At 34.4% G+C, this 20,337-nt stretch overlaps 1 long non-coding RNA gene across 1 annotated transcript in view; it reads right to left on the minus strand.

Annotated features, from left to right (window-relative positions):
* Window positions 1-20,337, minus strand: part of LOC136856190 (uncharacterized) — a 212,105-nt gene that overhangs the window by 39,328 nt on the left and 152,440 nt on the right. The window contains exon 4 of the long non-coding RNA XR_010858269.1: window positions 14,654-14,737. This is a non-coding gene — a long non-coding RNA (uncharacterized lncRNA). The remainder of the gene's footprint in view (window positions 1-14,653; window positions 14,738-20,337) is intronic.

Below are 20,337 nucleotides of genomic sequence, written 5' to 3' on the forward strand. Positions count from 1 at the left end.
TGCCAACACTCCCACGAGTGCCAACGCGATTCCAGAAGTACCAACCGAAAGCAAGGCTTCAAATCCTTTGTAAACAGTTCCTGTTATCCTTCCTCAAAAAGGTACAAAACCCGTGACAAAGAGAGAGAGAGAGAGAGAGAGAGAGAGAGAGAGAGAGAGAGAGAGAGAGAGAGAGAGAGAGAGAGAGAGAGAGAGCAAACGATGATTAGTGAGGCATCTTAGAAGGCAAAGTCTAGTGTAATCTGCTTACCTTCAACCATAATTCATTTGCGCGCCAAAAGATGCCGCCCTCCTCCCTAATTATGGCGGGAAAGCAGTGCCACCGAGGGGCTCCTGGCACTCCCGTGGCACCCCTAGGACCCCTGTGCACCCCCGGGGCTGTCCCTAACCCCTTGGACCGCCCTCAAATTGCCGCTGATGCAGACAAAAGTGGGTTTTAACGTTGTTACAAGCTAACAGTTTAATGGCTAAACGGGGCAATGAAATGGAGAAGGGAGGGAGGGAGGGGGAGGGTGAGGGAGGAGGAGGAGGAGGAGGGGAGGGAGAGGGAGATAGAGAGAGGGAAAGAGTGTCTCTCTCTCTCTCTCTCTCTCTCTCTCTCTCTCTCTCTCTCTCTCTCTCTCTCTCTCTCTCTCCTTAGTCCCGTCATTAACTCAGGTAATTACTCCGGAGCAAAGTTGGCGAACCGCTTCCCAGCTCACGGTGATTTTATGTTGGCGCCGACGAGGCCTTCCGAGTGACAACCACCCAGTAATAATAACAATAACATCGCCAATAACAACCGCAATAACATCTGTAGATCATGAATACCTTCATGATCTTCAGTAACTTCAAAATTCTGATCATGAAAATCTTACAAATCTTAAGATCAGTCCTGCTGTGGTCTTGTTGACATGGGCGTTTTTGTGTGGGTAGGGGCTTTGTGTGGGTAGGTGTATGGGTTAGGGGAAGGACAGGGGCTTTGTGTGGGTAGGGGAAAAGGGAAAACCCACGGGGGGGGGAGGGGGAGAGAAGGGAAATTATCGTAAAAATAGCTGGCGTAATGTGATTTAATGAAGGGATAACACAGTAAGAGTCTTCTAAGTGAAATCTAATGAGAGAGAGAGAGAGAGAGAGAGAGAGAGAGAGAGAGAGAGAGAGAGAGAGAGAGAGAGAGAGAGAGAGAGAGAGAGAGGCAACGAACTGTGACATCGCAGTTCAGAATCCTCCGTATGTAACGTAAGGGACCGTTAACATACACTAATGAGAAGCGAATTCAATTGGTTGAGTCCACACTGCAGGACATGACAGAATGTATATATATTCATTTATATATATATATATATATATATATATATATATATATATATATATATATATATATATATATATATATATATATATGTATGTATATACATAATCCTTTCAAAGTGACTCAAACTTTCTCCCCTGGCGAAAGCAAAGATTGTGTGAGAATACACATTGCGGAGAGTGACTCGTTCGGTGTTAAAGTGGAGGACATTTACATGGAAACTGTACAAGAAGACAAGAGGAATGAAAGTTATAAGAAAGGCTGGCAGGCTCTTCGAGAGAGAGAGAGAGAGAGAGAGAGAGAGAGAGAGAGAGAGAGAGAGAGAGAGAGGGCAACAGTTTCTTCTCCGTTTACCTTCCCATTTTATTTTTCCATTATCTCTCTCTCTCTCTCTCTCTCTCTCTCTCTCTCTCTCTCTCTCTCTCTCCTGGAATCGTTGCTTCATCCCAACCTGCCTTTCTAGGAAAGAGAGAGAGAGAGAGAGAGAGAAGGAAGGAGAAACAGAGCAGAGAAGGGAGAGAGGCAGAGAATTAAGGAGAGAGAGAGAGAGAGAGAGAGAGAGAGAGAGAGAGAGAGAGAGAGAGAGAGAGAGGCCTCGCCCTAGCTCGGACGCCAAACCTGATTAACTGACCTGGCTTTCATGGGGCCTTAGGTCAAAGGCCTCGTCGAGGTAGCCTCGTCGAGGTCATCTCACGCCAGAATGGTTTCTCTGAGGCCGCTATAACTGCTCTCTCTCTCTCTCTCTCTCTCTCTCTCTCTCTCTCTCTCTCTCTCTCTCCTCTCTCCTGGGTGGTGGTAATATGTGATTCTTGATAGGATTTCTGTCAGGATTCCTGTTCTGTTCAAGATTTTGTTTGTTTGTTTGTGCTGTTCTGTTCAAGTTTCTGTCAGGTTCCTGTGTTTGTGTTTTGTGTTTGTTTGTTTGTTTGTGCGTTTGTGTATGTTTTTTTCTCTCTCTCTCTCTCTCTCTCTCTCTCTCTCTGTCTTTATAAGGACGTGTTTGTGTCATTTTGACTGTTTGTCAGTCTCTCTCTCTCTCTCTCTTAAAACTATGTGTTTGTGCCTTTGTATGTGTAAAATATGGGTTTCTTCGACCTTGTGTACGTGTGTGTTTGTGTATGTTTGTGAATGTGTCTCTCTGTATTTAAGTATACATGTTATAAATAATTATATATAAAAGTCCAATTTATAATCGTCAGTTCTCAAGTTATCCAGGCTGATTCAACATCTATCTCGGCTGCAACCCCCGATATTCGACTGACCATCAGGTACATAAAAGGTTTCAAAGGGATTGAAGGTAGGTGTATGGCTTGCCAACTCATCCTATGCGCTCTATTTTTAGAGGAATTTGTTGTTTTTTTGGCAGTAATTTTTTAAGATATATTTTATATTTAGTTTGAATGTTTTGATAATACAGAAATATAAAGAAATTTTATATAAGAATTTAAACTGTATATATATATATATATATATATATATATATATATATATATATATATATATATATATATATATATATAATATATATATATATATATATATATGTGTATATATATAACAAAAAATAATTTCATTGGCAAAAATATTATAAATAAATAATTTTACCTCAACAACATCTAACAAAAATATTCAAAAGATTAACAAAGAATGATTTCACAAAATCTTGAAAAAAATATTAAAAAAAATTTATTATATATATATATATATATATATATATATATATATATATATATATATATAAATGATTTCTGAAATTTGCAACAAATAGGTTGAGTGATGATATAAATATCTAAAGAGTCGAGGTAAGAAAATATGAAACTCTCTCTCTCTCTTTCTCTCTCTCTCTCTCTCTCTCTCTCTCTCTCTCTCTCTCTCTCTCTCTCTCTCTCTCACCCCCCCCCCCACCCCAACACTGGCTCTTCCATATGGTAAATGCTTTCGAGATTTTAAAACGGTCTCTCTCTCCTCCCCCCTCTCTCTCTCTCTCTCTCTCTCTCTCTTCTCTCTCTCTCTCTCTCTCTCTCTCTCTTCCTGACAAACATTGACATCTGCGTTTTTACCCATTTCCTGTTTATTCCATATATCTATATTTTCCCCTTTGCGTTTTTTTCTTTGCTATTTCTTTTTTATCCATCGCATTCTGTTTGCTAGGGCACGCCCGTCTGTGGAATACCAATTCTGGCTGTTGAGAGACAGAGAGAGAGAGAGAGAGAGAGAGAGAGAATGGAACCTTCTCAACTATGCATGTGTAGATGTATATGTATGTATATGTATGTATATATATATATATATATATATATATATATATATATATATATATATATATATATATATGTATGTATGTATATATATTCACAGGAGAGAGAGAGAGAGAGAGAGAGAGAGAGAGAGAGAGAGAGAGAGAATGGAACCTTCTCAACTATGCATGTGTATATGTATATATATATATATATAATATATATATATATATATATATATATATATATATATATATATATATGTATGTATGTATATATGTATCTAGACAGAGAGAGAGAGAGAGAGAGAGAGAGAGAGAGAGAGAGAGAGAGAGAGAGAGAGAATGGAACCTTCTCAACTATGCATGTGTATATGTATGTATGTATTCCGTTGCAGATTTTTATATATATATATATATGAAAATTATATATATATATATATGTATGGATATATGATAGCTGAGAGAGAAGAGAGGAAAAAAAAGAGAGAGAGATGAAATGGCCCTTCTCAAATGCATGGTAATATGTATGTGGTATATTGAAAAAATGATATATATATATTTCCATGTTATTTTTTCATTTTTTGAAAGAGAGAGAGTTCCAAGAACTTTTTGGCTGCAACTTTTTTTGGATATATGATAGCTGAGGAAGAAGGGAAAAAAAAATATATGAAATGGCCCCTAAACGGCAAAAAGTGGACTTGAAAAAAAAATGACCTTTCCATGTTATTTTTTTCATTTTTGAAATGACTGAAAAGAATTCTCTCATTTTTTTATGTATGTCTCTCTCTCTCTCTCTCTCTCTCTCTCTCTCTCTCTCTCTCTCTCTCTCTCTCTCTCTCTCTCTCTATGTTGCAGTTTTTATCTACCTTTACTGAAAAATGTTATATCTAATTATTGTAATGTTTCAGTTTTAAATATTTTTAATGTATATATGGATGTATAATTGTATATATACATACATTTATCTTTATATGTATACATATATATATACATTATATATATATAATATACATATAATATATATATATACATATATACATACATTATATATATATATAATATACATATAATGTTAATATATATACATATATACATATGGATAAATTTACATGCTGCGAAATATATCAGCATATGCTTTTGAAAAATATTAATAAATTTAGGAATAAACATGAAAATAAATTTATCCAAATAATATCCTAAAAATAAACAAAAACATTTATAGATAAATTTCTGGTTTTCATTTTTTGAAACAAATCGCAATTTATTGATACATTTCGACTTTATTTATTGATCATACTTTTTTCTTTATTTTTTGGCTTGCAAAAATAAGCTGCACAAACAATAAAACAAACACATAAAGTAGCAGCTTAAATCCACGCAAAGACAGTCACTATCACACCACACAAACACACAAACAAACATTTTAAGCAATTTTTCAATTTTTTTATTGTCTTGCAAACCAAAAACAAACGCATAAAATAGCAGATTAAAGATAGTTACTATCACCCCACACAAAACAGACACAAACACACATACAAACACACACACAAACACATACAAACACACACACAAACACACAAACATTTTAAACATTTTTTGTTTTCAATTTTTTTTATTGTCTTGCAAAAAAAAAAGCACAAACAAATGAAACAAACTCATAAATAAAGCAGCTTAAATTCATGCAAGGACAGTCACTACCATCTCACACACAAACACTCACAAACACACACCTACACAAACACACAAACATTTTAGATATATTTTTTTTATTTTTTGTCGTCTCGCAAAAAACTAAAAAAAAAAAAACACTCACAAGGGTTGAGTGATTAATGGATCGAACACTATCGACGAGAAACAAAAAAAATAAAAAATAAATAAATAATAAAAATAAGAACAATATTACAAAAAAAAATTTATTCGTCGATATGGCGTCAGCTTTCTGCACAAGGAAAAAATTCCTCGGCAGTTGAATATCTATGAAAGGAACAAAAAAAAAATTGATCCAGTGCGTATTTGATAAAAATAAAGGGTGGGAGAGAGAGAGAGAGAGAGAGAGAGAGAGAGAGAGAGAGAGAGAGAGAGAGAGAGAGAGAGAATATATATATATATATATATATATGTAAATATTTCCCACGGGACTACATTTTTATTTATCTGCTTTGAGAGAGAGAGAGAGAGAGAGAGAGAGAGAGAGAGAGAGAGAGAGAGAGAGAGAGAGAAAGAAATAAATATATATATATATATATATATATATATATATATATATATATATATATATATATATATCTCTCTCTCTCTCTCTCTCTCTCTCTCTCTTCAACAGAAAAATAAAAAATCTAATCCTGAAATTTATAATATATATATATATATATATATATATATATATCCTCTCTCTCTCTCTCTCTCTCTCTCTCTCTCTCTCTCTCTCTCTCTCTCTCTCTCTTTTTTCAAGCAGATAAAATAAATAAGAAAGCTAATCCAGTGGAAATATTTACATATATAATATATTATATATATATATATATATATTATATATATATCCTTCTCTCTCTCTCTCTCTCTCTCTCTCTCTCTCTCTCTCTCTCTCTCTCTCTCTCTCTCTCTCTCCCACACCTTTTACTTTTATCAAATACGCACTGGACCAATTTTTTTTTTTTTTCTTTCATGGATATTCAACTGGCCGCGAATTTTTTCCTTGCCCAGAAAAGCTAGACATTTCAACAAATACATTTTTTTTGTTATATTGTTCTTGTTCATTTTTTATTTACTTTTTTGTTTCTTTTTTTTCTCTTCGATAGTATTCGATACATTAAGTCAACCCCCGTGAGAGTTTATTTTTTTATTTTTTTATTTTTTTTTTTTTTGCAAGACAAAAATATTTTTAAAACAAAAATATGTCTCTAATGTTTGTGTGTTTGTGTGTGCGTGTTTGTGTGCGTGTGTTTGTGAGTGTTTGTGTGAGATGGTAGTGTCTGTCTTTCCATGAATTTAAGCTGCAATATTTGTGTTTGTTTCATTTGTTTGTACATTTTTTTTTTTGCAAGACAAAAAATGAAAAACAAAAAATATGTTTAAAATGTTTGTGTGTTTGTGTAGGTATGTGTGGGGTGGTAGTGACTGTCTTTTTCTTCGTGTTTGTTCATTGTTTGTGCGTCTTTCGTTCTTGTTTTGTTTATTTGTAATACACAATTAAAAGTAGACAATAATTACTGTGGTTTTATCATCCATTTGATTAATAAATAATGTCGAAATGTATATATAAATAATGTTGAAATGCATCAATAAATAATGTCGAAATGTATCAATAGATTATGCCGAAATGTATCAATAAATAAAGTCGAAGTGTATCAATAAATAATGTTGAAATATATCAATAAATAATGTTGAAATATATCAATAAATAATGTCGAAATGTATCAATAAATAATGTCGAAAGGTATCAATAAATAACGTTGAAATGTATCAATAAATAAATTCGAAATGTATCAATAAATAATGTCGAAATGTATCAATAAATAACGTTGAAATGTATCAATAAATAATGTCGAAATGTACCAATAAATTGAAATTTATTTAAATAATACAAAAGAAATTCATCTATAAATGTTTGTATTACGTTTGATTAGCCATTTCAATAAACCTATTTTCAAAATTTATTCCTGAACTTATTATCTGAGATCATTTTCATATATATATATATTTTACTTGTGTATGAATCTTCATACAGTGTATTTATTCATACATAAATTTATTATAAATATACATATACTGTATATAAAATTATTCATATATATATAAAATCATTACATTAATATTATTCCCAGTTATTTCAAAAGTTGTTTTATATTTTACAATTCATTCCTTCCACAAATTTAGGAACCTAAATACATGCATACACACTACACCCACACACACACATATATACATACATACATTTATGTGTATGTATATATATACATATATTGAAAATATGAAAATATGTCTCGTATGAAAAATAAATAAATATCACAATAAAGTATTGTAAATTTACTGCAACAGTAAAGACAAACTGTGAGAGAGAGAGAGAGAGAGAGAGAGAGAGAGAGAGAGAGAGAGAGAGAGAGAGAGAGAGAGAGAGAGAGAGAGAGAGGCGTATTTATTCAATGTATACAAATATATATATATATATATATATATATATATATATATATATATATATATATATATATATATATATATATATATATATATATATATATATATATAGAGAGAGAGAGAGAGAGAGAGAGAGAGAGAGAGAGAGAGAGAGAGAGAGAGAGAGAGAGTCCTCGCCGCCGTCGTCTGCGTATTGAGAATTTTTCTTTTTTCGATCCATTTGTTGCAAACTAAAGCATTATTCAATTGGTGTTTCCCATTTGTGCTTTTAACAAGTACTCGCCTTTTTTGCGTTCCATTTTCCGCTTTGCCAAATTCCATCTATTGGGTGGAACTGCAAGAGAGAAGAGAGAGAGAGAGAGAGAGAGAGAGAGAGAGAGAGAGAGATTTCTGAAAACAATCGTCCTCACTTTTTCCCATTTTTTTTTTTATGGTACCGGGTTTGAGTTGTAAGGGCCATTGAATTTTTTGCCTGCCTGCCTCTCTCTCTCTCTCTCTCTCTCTCTCTCTCTCTCTCTCTCTCTCTCTCTCTCTCTCTCTCTTTCTCTGTATGTGTGCTTCGCTGAAGTTATTTTTTGTTTGGGTTTTATACTATATTAATTCCTTATATGTTTTCAATTATTCTCTCTCTCTCTCTCTCTCTCTCTCTCTCTCTCTCTCTCTCTCTCTCTCTCTCTATATATATATATATATATATATATATATATATATATATATATATATATATATATATATATATATATATATATATATATATATATATATATATATATATATATATATATATATATATATATATATATATATATATATATATATATATATATATAGAGAGAGAGAGAGAGAGAGAGAGAGAGAGAGAGAGAGAGAGAGAGAGAGAGAGAGAGAGAGAGAGAATTATAATACTTCAGTCACTAATACAAGAGATTTATTGTGCTCACAAATATCAAGCCACAAGTTCGACAAATATATTCAGACGAGTCGAGTCGACTTAAACCTCCGTCGATGGTCGAATGGTTAAGTCCCTGTCACCTTCATACCCAGCCAAGAAGGACAAGGGTTCGAACCGCCCCCACAGCCGAATGTCTTAATGAGAAAGTGGAAGACTTTGAAAAATGTGTTCAATGTGAATAATAATAATAATAATAATAATAATAATAATAATAATAATAATAATAATAATAATAATAATAATAACCCAAAGGTGTCTGATATTCTCTGAAAACTTTTATTATTATTATTATTATTATTATTATTATTATTATTATTATTATTATTATTATTATTTGAAATGTTGGAGACACTCATATATTTTTAATAAATATATATTGAAAAAACATTAAACATTATTGAAATATAATCTTTCTTGTATATTGTAAATTCAGAAGAAAAATTGAAAAGCAATTTAAGATTATTATACATCTTGGAATATTTTTCATGATTTTTAAAAATATAAAAATTTCTCTCTCTCTCTCTCTCTCTCTCTCTCTCTCTCTCTCTCTCTCTCTCTCTCTATACATATATATATATATATATATATATATATATATATATATATATATATATATATATATATATATATATATATATATATATATGTATATATATATATATAATATATATATATATATAAAATATATATATATATATATATATATATATATATATATATATTTTTGTATTGTGAATAAAATAATACAATTATAATTACTTAAAATTCTGAAGACCTCATCACAGAAAAACTGGCAAAAATCTATTTAATATTTCAAATGATTCATATTTTTGAGTCAATATAAAATTTTGGGGGAAATTCCAATTACATTTTTGGAAGCCGAAATTATGGAAATTTAAATTCAAAATTTCCATAATTTAGGGAAAACAAAAACATCTAAAAATTTATAAACTGTCAATTTTTTTTAGTTAAATATAAAGAAATATAAATAAAAAAATAAAAATTATATTCGTATAATTTCTGGTTTTTCAATAATTTGAGGAACTTTAAAGAACTGAATTTAAAAATTAAAAATTAAAACAAAAATCAACTAGTAATTTCAGCAACGTAACAAAATAAAACACTATAAAAAATTAATTCTAAAACCGGAAAAAATGGAAATAAAAAAATAAGAAATAAAAGTAACATTAAAAATATCAAACAAAATGTTCATGACTGAAATGGACGACTTTACACTCTCTCTCTCTCTCTCTCTCTCTCTCTCTCTCTCTCTCTCTCTCTCTCTCTCTCTCTCTCTCTCTCTCTCTCGATAGGCAGTCACATGACCAGATAGGCGTACGAAGATGTGTGCCGAACTCGTCTTAATACCAATTCCGTTATTCCGGAATGTCATTTTCCCCTCCCGATCGAAAGACGTATATTATAACTTTTCCATTCGTGATCCGGAAGACTTTTAAGAAGAAGAAGAAGAAGAAGAAGAAGAAGAAGAAGAAGAAGAAGAAGAAGAAGAAGAAGAAGAAGAAGAAGAAGTGGGGAGGAGGGATTATTCTTCTTCTTAAAACCCTGGTCCCGAAGAATTACCATTCGTCCCGAGATGATTGGAAAGAAGAGGAGGTCGTGTTTACAAGTTGCGTTCTTTGCGACAAAACATCACGATCGAGAGGTTGCGAGCGAAAAGTTTTTTTAAATACAAAATACAAAACAACCAGGGGTTGTAGAAGGGTTGTGGAGGTTCAAGGTTGTAGTAGGAGGGTGGAGGAGGGTTGAGGGTTGAGGAGTTACAAGGCGATCGCGTTCACAAGTTGCGTTCCATACGTCCAAACATCACGACTCCGGAGAAAATATATTTTTCTAAAATAAAAAAATACAAAACAACCAGGGGTTGCAGAAGGGTTGTAGAGGCTCAAATTTGTAGTAGGAGGATGGAGGAGGGTTGAGGGTTGAGGGGTTACAAGAAGGTTGTTTTCACAAGATGCGTTCCATACGTCAAAACATCACGACTCGAGAGGGGTTCAGAAAAAAATTTCTAAAATAAAAAAAATACATAACAACCAGGGTTTGTAGAAGGGTTGTGAAGGCACAACGTTGTAGTAGGAGGATGGGGGAGGGTTGAGGGTTGAAGGATTACAAGAAGGTTGTTTTTAAAAGATGCGTTCCATACGTCAAAACATCACGACTCCTCGAGCGAGGTTTGGAAAAAAATTTTTAGACTTAAAAATACAAAACAACCGTAGGTTACGGAGTCTCAAGATACTCGTAGGAGGAGGGTTGAGGGGTTGAGGGGTTGAGGGGCTGAGTAAACTGCCTCTGTGTCTCCGCTCGGGGAAAAATAGCAGTGAAATGAACAAGCCCGGGCTGAATAGGGCACATTTCTTCGCGGGGAAAATTTGGTTAGCGGCGGTAATGCATTTCATTCCCCGACTTACGGTAGCAGCTTCTTCTTCTTCTTCTTCTCCTTCGAAGCGCCCTTGGGAAGGGAGGAGGAGGAGGAGGAGGAGGAGGAGGAGGAAGAGGAGAAGAAGCGCCTTCTTTTTACTTAGCGTTCAAGTCTTTTCTCTCCTGATGCTATTTCCAGGGGGCTACCTCCCCCACCCCAGGACTCGGGGTTGGGGTGACGCCGGCACACGACAGAACTCGCTTTACATTGAATTAGACTCTTTTTTTGAATGTTATGAGAAGCTCCGAGGCTGATTATTTACGTATACCCGACGGTGTTGTTGTTTTTCTCGTTGTTTGTTTGTTGTTTTCCCCCAAGAGGGGTTCCTGAGCACCGGGGAAAACAAGACACAGGTATTTATTTGTCTACAGCTTCCAGTCGGGGGCGGTTCCAAACGCCTGGAACTTCAGACTAACCTGACGATCTTCCATAGACCTCTGCCATTTTTTTACGATGTCCCAGACGATCCGGGGAACCCCTTACCCCCTTAGGAGGGTATGGGGAGCTGGGGCCATCTAAACCTTAAGAGAATTCGACTGGGGGAATCCCGGACGCAGAAATATTTGCCCGGAAAAAGGGCGCCAAAGGTCTATCTATCATCGCTACGAGGAGCTGCGTCAGAACGCGTCCATAAAAAAAACGTGATAAAAGAGAGAGACAGAGAGAGAAATTAGCGATTATCTCCGCTTGGCCTTGTTCCCTAATCCCCTGAATGAGAACCGAGAAGGGACGGCGCACTCCCAAGTCCCCCCCACCCCCCAAAAATTGGCCAAAAAAGAGCGAGAGGCCAAAAATAAAAAAATACGAAAATAAAAAATTCCACATTTGGCCAAAGATATTTCCACTTTCGCCGGTTCCAGGCGCGGCCCACTTTCGTCTCGGCGTTTTACATATGTTAGGTGGCACCGTAAGGGGGGGGTATGGGTGTTCCCCTACCCCTACCCACCCCCTAAATACCCAGGGTAGGGCCCCTCTCCCCCCGCCCCAGGGGCTAAAAGCCTACCTGCTTTCTGAAGATTTTTTTATTTTTTTCAGTTTCTTATTAGACACCTGTTCGTTTCACTAAAGCTGTCAATCATCTGTCAGTCATTGTTAATGTTTATTCATTTGCATTTCACTGAAATGTATGATCATTCAACAATACTTGTCAATGGTTTATTATTCATTATTATTATTCATCTTTCTTTGAGGTCGTCAATTTTATTCACTTTCTTTTCACAATATTTTTCATTTGATTCAATCTTTGATTTTTTTTAATTAATTGTTTTTAAATGCTAATTGTCTCCTGTAAAAAATCATTCTTTAAGAATTAAAAATCTTGACTCTATTCTTTTAAAAAAATCTTGACTCTATTTTTTAAAGGAAAGTCTTGATTCTATTCTTTAAAAAAAATCTTGACCCTATTCTTTTAAAAAAAAATCTTGACTTTATTCTTTTACAAAAATCTTGATTCTATTCTTTAAAAAAATCTTGACTCTATTCTTTAAAAAAATCTTAACTCTTTTTTTTAAATCTTGACTCTATTCTTTACAAAAAATCATAGCTATTCTTCAAAAAAATCTTGACTTTTTTAAAATCTTGACTCTATTCTTTAATAAAATCTTGATTCTATTCTTTAAAAAATCTTGACTCCATTCTTTAACAAAATCTTGACTCTGTTCTTTAAAAACACCTTGACTAATCTTTAAAAAATCTTGACTTTATTCTTTAAAAAAAAATCTAGACTCAAAAAAAAAAACCGTTTTTAAGATAAGAATCTTGACTCTGTTTTTCAAAAAAATTTTTTTAAAAATCTTTAAACTATTCTTTAAATAAACTCTTTTTTGCATCATTAATTTTTATACATTCTTAATGAATAATGCCCAGGAATTATTCACTTTGAAAATCTAAGGAATCATTCACGAAATACTTAATGTATAAATTATCTACAGGTACTAAATGAGACAGTGCTCACTTAACTAGATTATTTTTCAACAGGTACTTCATACGACCGTGCTTACAGTACTGGAGGCTATAGGGCTAGCAACCTCACCCCAAAAGACTTATTGAGGAACTAGAAGGCTGCATGAGAGAAGAGATGGCTCCAAAGGTGTTACGTATTATGTTATAAGTGATTGTTAGAGGGTAACTACAGTCGACTAAGTACCTGAGAGGGACCTCTCTCTCTCTCTCTCTCTCTCTCTCTCTCTCTCTCTCTCTCTCTCTCTCTCTCTCTCTCTCAGGTGGATTTCTTAAGTGTATCCGTCTGTCTCCCTCTCACTTTGAGAGTGACTTTCCCACTCTACCTCTCTATCTGAGAGGGCCCTCTCCCTCTATCTGGAGAGAGAGGCCTCTCTCTCTCTCTATCTAAGAGGGCCTCTCTCTCTATCTAAGAGGGCCTCTCCCACTCTCCCTCTCTGAGAGGGCCTCACCTTCTATCTGAGAGGTCCCTCTCCCACTCTTCCTAAGAGGGCCCCTCTCTCTCTCTCTCTCTCTCTCTCTCTCTCTCTCTCTCTCTCTCTCTCTCTCTCTCTCTCTCTCTAAGAGGGCCTCTCCACCAACCTGAGATCAAGCGATTTCTACATGAATTGAGAGGCCTTCCTCCCCTCTCTCACTTTTCAGTGGCCTTTTCTCGTCCCCTCTCTCGTTCCGAGAGAGAGAGAGAGAGAGAGAGAGAGAGAGAGAGAGGGACCCTGAATCTTTGTTTTTGAATTACCTCCCCCATCAATACTCCACCATAACTGCTTCTTGCATCCCTGTTTAACAAGGTTTAAAACCATTAAACTTTGCTTAGACGCTCCCTGGAAAAAAGCCCCCCCGTCAAAGTTAGGCTCTCTCTCTCTCTCTCTCTCTCTCTCTCTCTCTCTCTCTCTCTCTCTCTCTCTCTCTCTCTCTCTCTCTCTCTCTCTCTCTGTTCTGCTGCTGCTGTTGTAAGAAATGTGATCAAACTTCAGTGGCCCTCTTGTTTACCAGGAGATTAGCTTAGGAGGACTTTGTCTTCGACGACCAATGAACTCACTTCGTTTGGCTCTCTCTCTCTCTCTCTCTCTCTCTCTCTCTCTCTCTCTCTCTCTCTTCTCTCTCTCTCTCTCACTCTCCTCTTTTCAGCCTTTTTAAGCATCACCAGACAACAAAGAACAAAAGGTTACATATTTATTATTATTATTATTATTATTATTATTATTATTATTATTATTATTATTATTATTATTATTTTTATTATTATTATTATTATTAACAATCAAAAGTTCTTACGATACAAAAATACATTCAAATACAGTCTTGTATCCTACAAAAAATTAAACTAAAAAATAAAAACAAAATAAATTATATATAACTTCAAAAAAATCACTTGTCAAAAACTGATAGAAAATAAAATTGATAAATAAAAAAAATATACATATTTATAAATGAATAAATATATAACTATATATAAATATATGCATAAATTAATAAATATATAATCACAATATATATTTTAAAATTCAAAGACTACAATGACCTAAAATAAAAATAAATGAAATACAAAAATAGATAAATAAATAAATATATATATATATATGTATATATATGTATATAAAGATTTTAAGACAATACTGAAAAAAATAAAGACATACTCACTATATATTTAAGTGTCTGGTACAAGACAGGTATTTGCAGAGCCTAATTGGGTACTGCTCCAGATTCACCTGTGACAGGTAAACTCTGCAAAAAAAAAAAGAGAAAATCAATTGATAAAATGAAAAATATTTTTTGGGCATAAATGATAAAGTATGTTTGTTTATGTAGGATAATTCCTTTATTATTTAAGGAAATGAAAAGGTTATTTAAGGCCACCGAAAATAGATCTATCTTTCGGTGGTCTCAGTATAATGCTGTATGAGCCGCGGCCCGTGAAACTTTAACCACGGCCCAGTGGTGGCCTACCCTGCGTTGCCAGAAGCACGATTATGGCTAACTTTAACCTTAAATAAAATCAAAACTACTGAGGCTAGAGGGCTGCAATTTGGTATGTTTGATGATTGGAGGGTGGATGATCAACGTACCAATTTCCAGCCCTCTAGCCTCAGTAGTTTTTAAGATCTGAGGGTGGACAGAAAAAGTGCGGACAGGAAAAAGTGCGGACAGGAAAAAGTGCGGACAGGAAAAAATGCGGACAGAAAAAGTGCGGACAGAAAAAAGTGCGGACAGAAAAAAGTGCGGACAGAAAAAAGTGCGGACAGGAAAAAATGCGGACAGGAAAAAGTGCAGACAGAAAAAGTGCGGACAGAAAAAATGCGGACAGGAAAAAGTGCGGACAGGAAAAAGTGCGGACAGAAAAAATGCGGACAGAAAAAAGTGCGGACAGAAAAAGTGCGGACAGAAAAAGTGCGGACAGAAAAAATGCGGACAGGAAAAAGTGCGGACAGGAAAAAGTGCGGACAGGAAAAAGTGCGGACAGAAAAAAATGCGGACAGGAAAAGGTGCGGACAGAAAAAGGAACAAAATAGGAAAATATATGCGGACAGAAAAAAATATACAGGAAAATATGTATATATACAGAAAATATATATACAGAAACACAACAAAATAAATATATATATATATACTGTATATATATATATATATATATATATATATATATATATATATATATATATATTTAATATATATATATATATTTAGGATTTTTTGATATATGGCGCAAATAATATATATAAATATATATATTCTTATATTCGTGCCAAGGCTATAAGTAAGATTTTATTTTCCAAATAAATATAAATCCTATCTCTCTCTCTCTCTCTCTCTCTATCTCTCTCTCTCTCTATCTATTTCTTTTTCTCTGGCGCTCTCTCTCTCTGCTTCTAATTGGTTATATCTGCTATTTGCTTGTGTGTGTTTTGTCAAAGATTTAACTGGCGTTTTCCAAATAAACGAAATTATCTCTCTCTCTCTCTCTCTCTCTCTCTCTCTCTCTCTCTCTCTCTCTCTCTCTCTATATATATATTTATATATTATATATATATATATTATTATATATGTGTTTTGTAAAATCAAGTACTGTGACCAATACAGTACTTTACAGTCTCTCTCTCTGAAGAGAGAGAGAGAGAGAGAGAGAGAGAGTCTGCTCTAAAAGTAACGAATAAAAATAGGAAAACATTTGTCAACAAATGACAGAATTCTGTATATGTATTTGTACTGTGAGAGAGAGAGAGAGAGAGAGAGAGAGATAGAGATAGAGAGAGAGAGAGATAGAGAGAGAGATATAGTATATAAAATAATATAATAAAAATAGGAAAAATTTGTCAACAAATGACAATCAACTGTGAGACTGCTAAAAGTAACAATAAAAATAGGAAAACATTTGTCAACAAATGACAGAATTCTGTACTGTGTATTTGTACTGTGAGAGAGAGAGAGAGAGAGAGAGAGAGAGAGAGAGAGAGAGAGAGAGAGAGAGAGAGAGTGAGTTGCTGCTAAAAGTAACGAATAAAAATAGGAAAACATTTGTCAACAAATGACAGAATTCTGTACGTGTGTATTTGTACTGTGAGAGAGAGAGAGAGAGAGAGAGAGAGAGAGAGAGAGAGAGAGAGAGAGAGAGAGAGAGAGAGAGAGAGACAGAATTTCAGGGTAGTATCGAAGTATAAACTTTTAGCTTTGCTGACGACCATTGTTGAAGAAAAAAGGTCCCAAAAAAAATGGTGAGAGTTCGCTTCAGAGAGAGAGAGAGAGAGAGAGAGAGAGAGAGAGAGAGAGAGAGAGAGAGAGAGAGAGAGAGAGAGAGAGAGAGAGGTTAAGCCTTTGTTCGAATTCCAACAATGTAGAGAGAATATAATCCCATTTTGAGATCAGGAAAATATATATATTATATATATTATATATATAAATATATATATCTATATATATTTTTTTTTAACAAACAAATCAAACAAACGCACATGCGCCCTGCCATAAACAAACAACCAAAGCACAAACAACAACAAAAACATTAAAAAAATAAGACGAAACAAACAAATAAAATATTACACTACGTTTGTATACAAGAAAGTACCTACAATACCTTACAACTCTCTCTCTCCCTCTCCCTCTCCCTCTAAGGGAGAGAGAGAGGGGGAGGGAGAGGAATGGAAAGGGGGGGTCTTCGCCCCTCCCCCTGCCAGCCCCCCCCCCCCCTCGGAAATAACCACCATCTTGTTAGCGATTTCCTGACGTGGCCGGTAGTCGACGTGACGGGACTGCCCTTCGAAGGAGAGAGACGAGGACTGACGAAGGGAACGAGGCCGTCGTGACTACGGTGGGCCACCGAAGAGTGCGCCGAAATATTGAGAGAGAGAGAGAGAGAGAGAGAGAGAGAGAGAGAGAGAGAAGGGAACGAGGCCGTCGTGACTAGGGCCACCGAAGAGTGCGCCGAAATATTGAGAGAGAGAGAGAGAGAGAGAGAGAGAGAGAGAGAGAGAGAGAGAGATACCTGCTGACGAAGGGAACGAGGCCGTCGTGACTACGGTGGGCCACCGAAGAGTGCGCCGAAATATTGAGAGAGAGAGAGAGAGAGAGAGAGAGAGAGAGAGAGAGAGAGAGAGAGAGAGAGAGAGAGTATATCAATTTAAGACTGTAGAAGGAGTATAAATTACTAAAAATAGAATATATATATATATATATATATATATATATATATATATATATATATATATATATATATATATATATATATAGAGAGAGAGAGAGAGAGAGAGAGAGAGAGAGAGAGAGAGAGAGAGAGAGAGAGAGAGAGAGAGAGCAGTCATTTTAAATGTAATGCAGGAGACAGAGAAAAAGATAGGAATTAACTTGAGAGAGAGAGAGAGAGAGAGAGAGAGAGAGAGAGAGAGAGAGAGAGAGAGAGAGAGAGAGAGAGGGCGACTCCAAATACCTTTTAAATACTAACTCGACTGTGTTCTCATATCCCGAAGGCCGACGGGAGGGGGCACCTCGCCCCCAAGGAAAAGGACAAGGACCTGAGGAAACAAGGACGCGAACATACGCCACAAACGGCGACACAAACACCTACAAACAAATATAGCGGCAGCACAAACGTATGTGTATATAGACTCCCAACTTTCGGGAGGCGCCTAAATATAGGCATTAATCCCTTAATCCCTTCTGGTATTAAAATGGACAGCGGGGATTATCAAATCCCCGTTTTAAATCTCTCTCTCTCTCTCTCTCTCTCTCTCTCTCCCCTCCCATTGTGACGCAGGATTAACGGTCCTTTGAGGGTAGGGGTCAAGGGGTGGGCACGTGCCCCCCTAGGGGGTATTATAAACCCTTTTAGGGGCAGAGATGGGTTTAAGTGACCCTAATAGATTGTATCTTTGTCTAACTGTCTGTTTCCGCAGTTTTGTTTGTCGAATCAGGAATAATTTTCTCTCTCTCTCTCTCTCTCTCTCTCTCTCTCTCTCTCTCTCTCTCTCTCTCTCTGAGTGCGTGTGTGTGTGTTTTTGCATAACCATTATATTCTCGTAAATCTCAACTTTATCTCTCTCTCTCTCTCTCTCTCTCTCTCTCTCTCTCTCTCTCTGCTTTTGTATAAAAATGTCTTTGAAATTCCAGTTCTCTCTCTCTCTCTCTCTCTCTCTCTCTCTCTCTCTCTCTCTCTCTCTCTCTCTCTCTCTTTGTTTTGTATAACAATCATTGTCTCGTAAATCTCTCTCTGTTTTTCGTAACAATGATTGACTGAAATCTCAACTCTCTCTCTCTCTCTCTCTCTCTCTCTCTCTCTCTCTCTCTCTCTCTCTCTCTGTAACAATGACTGAAATCTCAACTCTCTCTCTCTCTCTCTCTGTTTTTGTATAACAATGACAGACTGAAATCTCTACTCTCTCTCTCTCTCTCTCTCTCTCTCTCTCTCTCTCTCTCTCTCTGTATAACAATGATAGACTGAAATCTCAACTTTCTCTCTCTCTCTCTCTCTCTCTCTCTCTCTCTCTCTTTTTGTTTTGTATAACAATGATAGACTGAAATCTCAACTATCTCTCTCTCTCTCTCTCTCTCTCTTTTGTATAACAATGATAGACTGAAATCTCAAATCTCTCTCTCTCTCTCTCTCTCTCTCTCTCTCTCTCTGACTGTCTGAAATGAAATCTCAACTCTCTCTCTCTCTCTCTCTCTCTCTCTCTCTCTCTCTCTCTCTCTCTCTCTCTCTCTCTCTCTCCCAAACAAAAACTTAACAAGCAAACTCTATTTGACAAGAACTTTACTTTATCATAATTCCCATAAAAAAAAAAAAAAGGCCTTTAATATTTTTACACTTTAATTTATGTGAATATATTAAGAATATATTAACTTCCGGACCTAAATATATATTTTTGTAATATATTTCCGGGGCAGGGAATTTTTTTTATGGATGAGATAAGATTACACGATGGTAATATCAAAGTGCATTTTCTTCGCGTCGTTTCTAAAAATTAATATTTTCAGTTTTATGAAAATAATATTCAGTGGTTTGTGTAAAAATATTTTCAAGGTAATTTATAAAAAAAATATTTTCAAGATCATTTACAGACAAATATTTTCAAGATCATTTATAGAAAAATATTTTCAAGATCATTTATAGAAAAATGTTTTCAAGATATATAGAAAAATATTTTCAAGATCATTTATAGAAAGATATTTTCAGGGTAATTTATAGAAAAATATTTTCAAGATCATTTACAGACAAATATTTTCAAGATCATTTATAGACAAATATTTTCAAGATCATTTACAGACAAATATTTTTAAGATCATTTATAGAAAAAAATTTCCAAGATAATTTATAGAACAAAATTTTCAGGATAATTTATAGACAAATATTTTCAAGATAATTTAAAGAAAAATATTTTCAAGATAATCTATAGAAAAATATCTTCAAATTATTTAATTTAGGAATATTTAAAAACATCTGAGGATATCTTACTCAGGAATACCTATCAAGATACTTAGAGGAATATCTAAAAATATTTTCAAGATATTTAGGGAATATTTATTACCCTATTCTACTTAGGAATATTTCAAAATGTTAATTTTTAGGAATATTTAAAAACATCCTCCAGATATTTTATTTGAGAATATTTGTAAGATATTTTCAAGATACTTTATGAATATTAAAAAATATCAAGATATCTGATTAGGGAATATTTTTATACTTTATTTGTGAATATTAAAAAATATCAAGATATTTATTTGGGAATATTTTTATACTTTATTTATGAATATTAAAAAATAAAAAAATTATTATTAATATTGATTAAAATTTATTAAAATCTATTAAAATTCGTGATATTTCGACAAAAAAATTA

The sequence above is a fragment of the Macrobrachium rosenbergii genome, chromosome 34, assembly GCF_040412425.1.
Source record: "Macrobrachium rosenbergii isolate ZJJX-2024 chromosome 34, ASM4041242v1, whole genome shotgun sequence".
Classification (NCBI taxonomy): Eukaryota; Metazoa; Arthropoda; class Malacostraca; order Decapoda; family Palaemonidae; genus Macrobrachium; species Macrobrachium rosenbergii.